Raw genomic sequence first — 3,244 nt, 5'->3', positions numbered from 1 at the left:
TGGTTTTAAAACAAAAAGCAACAACGTTAAAGGTTTGTCACCAATTGGCACATGCAAATGCATTAAGAAAAAGCAGGGGAAAGTGGAATGACTTAGCAAGGGAAAGCGTGCACTTTGTGTGCTCTTGCTATGCTCCATTTGGACAGAATGTCAACATTTCAATCCTGCCTAAAAAGAAAAAAGAGTAAACCTTAAAATCCCTGTAGACAATTGCTCATAATAATCTTCCAGGACATTCTGAGCTTGTTCCTTTGTTTAGTGTTCTTCTCTTTTTTTAACTGCTTTGTGCCCTGTGTCATTGCTAACAAGTGTAAAAAGGAATATATAAAATACTCCCAAATTTGGAAAATTAGCACATTATATCCACTCCAGTCATTTTTCTCCAATGTAAATCACTGCACAAGGCCCAAAATAATCAAGACTGAGCACCATTGTTATTTCCATAGCCTGACCTTAATATTAAATCCTATGACTGGTGAGTCAGTTTCTGTCTGGTGTTTTGACATTTGCCTCTCACTAATCATTCTGCACAATTCCATTAAAAACAGTATATATTAAAGCAGAGAAATTACTTCTAGAACCAGTTTCTAGGTTCTCAGTCCAAAACAGCATTGCAAATGGGGAAAAGTTCAACTGGCATTTCAGTTGTGGAGACTGAGTTAGCTAATTAATTACTGGCAGATTTAGTGCATATCATTCCTTGGTACTTGAGATGCCCCACACCATAGCTAATGTAGGATACTCAAAAAAGGAAGAGTCTGTGCCATCACTCCTCTGATGATCAGAAGCCCAGCCAGCTATGTGCTCACCTTGAAAAGAGCAGCATGATTTGTGGAAATTTTATATTTGAGTAGAATTTACATGGTTTCACAGCCAAATGCTTGATTTTGTTCCTGGCTGAAGCCAATGGGACTATTGCCATTGATCTCAAGGTGAACAGGGCTGGGCCAAAAATGAAGGATTAAGGCAATACCCAAGTTTCTCTTGAGGGTTCCTTGATTCCAGTCTGAGCTTTCTCAATATCTAGTGCAGCTGCACAAAAACAAGGATTCTCAACACCTCCCTGGGACCCGAGACAGAGAGATTTCAGAATTACATTTTCAGGGCTTAGTTAGCACTTGTTAAAAGAATGATTGAGGCAATATGGGCCAAGATCTTATCCACGGACTCCCATTTTCCAGCAAAATGCAAGCATCTAGGGCCTACAAACACTTTATTTCATCTGTTTAAAGATAAAGTTTTTAATACCTACATTCTGTGTAATACCACAACAATAAATGCACTTTTCCAGAAAGTGGGAAATGTAGGCATCCAGGGTTATGGATGGGAGGTCTGAGCACACAATTCCTGGCTGTCCAGTCCACCAGGCTCTCTCCTCAATGACATCCCTCCTGTGTCACTCTGAAGCTGGGCCACTCTGCCACCATGGGTCTGGCTCTCATTTTGTATCCAACCCTTCCAAACCAGGCAGCCCATCTCAATCCAAGACACAGCACCAAAGATGTAATCTGGAGAAGGACAAAGCACACCTCTGCTCCTAATACTGCATTTTCCAGAGAGACACCTGCTCACCTGAATGCCCATCTGTCTTAACCCATTGATGCTGGCAGCCCAAAGCACAACTGCCCTGCCTTGTCCTGCCTCTCTGGTGTTTTCTGTTTAACTTGGGACCTGAAGTGGGTGGAACTGATTCTGCCTATGGAACATTCCTGTGGATTACAAGGGCTTGTTTTGTCAATATCTATTTCGTTTACCCTCCTGCTATGTGGGAAAATTCTTCATACAAGCCTCAGTAATCCTTTCCTGATCAGACTGTCATTCAGATCACGTTACAATGGACAATTAGGCTTCACTTACAGTGTTGTTACTTTGCTACATGATGACTTTTTCTCTTAATGGAGACAGTAATTTTAGAGTGTTTAAAAGTTCGATTACATCAATGATGACATTTTTCCTTTCCTATCTCCTGGGTAGGCTTGAGCTAAGCAACAGAAACCAAGCCTCATATTGATAACTACACTGAAATCTCATCTCTCCTCTTTCTAAAATTGTTGCTTTATTTATATCCATTAGGCTCATGGTTAGTCAAAGTTTTTGACAGAATTATGTTCTTAATTTCAAAGGTATTTCAGTCTTCTTCTTGAAGTGTCAAAAAAAACCCACCACAGTGTAAACAATGTTCTATCCTAAAGATACAAAAACCTGACAATCAAAACAACTTGGAACTGCAACTTACTCTGACTGAAAACTCACTATACATTTGGCTCTACTCCAAGATTTAAAATAATGCAAAACTAGCACCTAATCTTTCAACTACATGAAAGCAATTCTCTCCCTCTTCCTTTACGAAGACTAGTGATGGCTGGGATTCTTCATCTCTTTTTTCAATCATCCTTTAGTACAAATCTAAATGTTTTATTTTCCCCTATTTCTGGAGAAGCGGCCAGTACACGTTTCCTGATACAAATACTCCCACAGTACCAAAAAATGAGGATCCAGATGAAGTTTTTACAAATTTGCCTAAAATCTGCTCTGCTCCAAGAAAAGGTTCCATTGAACAAAAAATTTTCAGAAAGTAGAGCCTAGTAGTGACTTCTGTTTCCCCTCTAGCAAAATTTATGCTCATTTTGAAAATCCCCAAATAGAAATATTTATCCAAAAGCTAAATATTTGTGTTTCTGGCAAAAATAGTTAGATTTTTGATGAAAAATAGAATTTTCCACAAAGGTGTGGAGTCTGTATAGAAAACAACTTTTTCTGTGTAAAAAGAAAAAAATTCCAGCAATCAATTGTCTGTAGAACAGTGATTTTGACAGAAAATTTGGAGAAGGACTATTTATGACAAAGTAGGATAGGGGCTTGGAAAAGACCTAGAGAAAAACACTGTCTATTGTTTGTGCACAGAGCCACAAAAAAATCCTTTCAACTGGCTGATCATGTTCTATCTTGAAAAAAAAATTCTTTGCCTTCACTGTTAAAATATTTATCCAGAACAGGCACCTGATTATAAATCTGCGTATTTACTCTCACCTAGCTTAATCCACCCATTTTTCTGCCAAATTTCCTTTCCTGATGACATATTTAATCTCAGTTTACATTTTCACAGGCAATTGAACCAAACATTCTCTAAAATCCTTAGGTCTTCATTAATATATTCTTTATCTGCTGAATTAATCTTTCTTGACTGCAGATTGCTAAATTTATATGCCGTGCTCCGGATACGACCTGACCAGCCCTCTGTGTG

This window comes from Molothrus ater, chromosome 1 (assembly GCF_012460135.2).
Source record: "Molothrus ater isolate BHLD 08-10-18 breed brown headed cowbird chromosome 1, BPBGC_Mater_1.1, whole genome shotgun sequence".
Taxonomy (NCBI): Eukaryota; Metazoa; Chordata; class Aves; order Passeriformes; family Icteridae; genus Molothrus; species Molothrus ater.
This window is presented reverse-complemented; position numbering follows the sequence as displayed.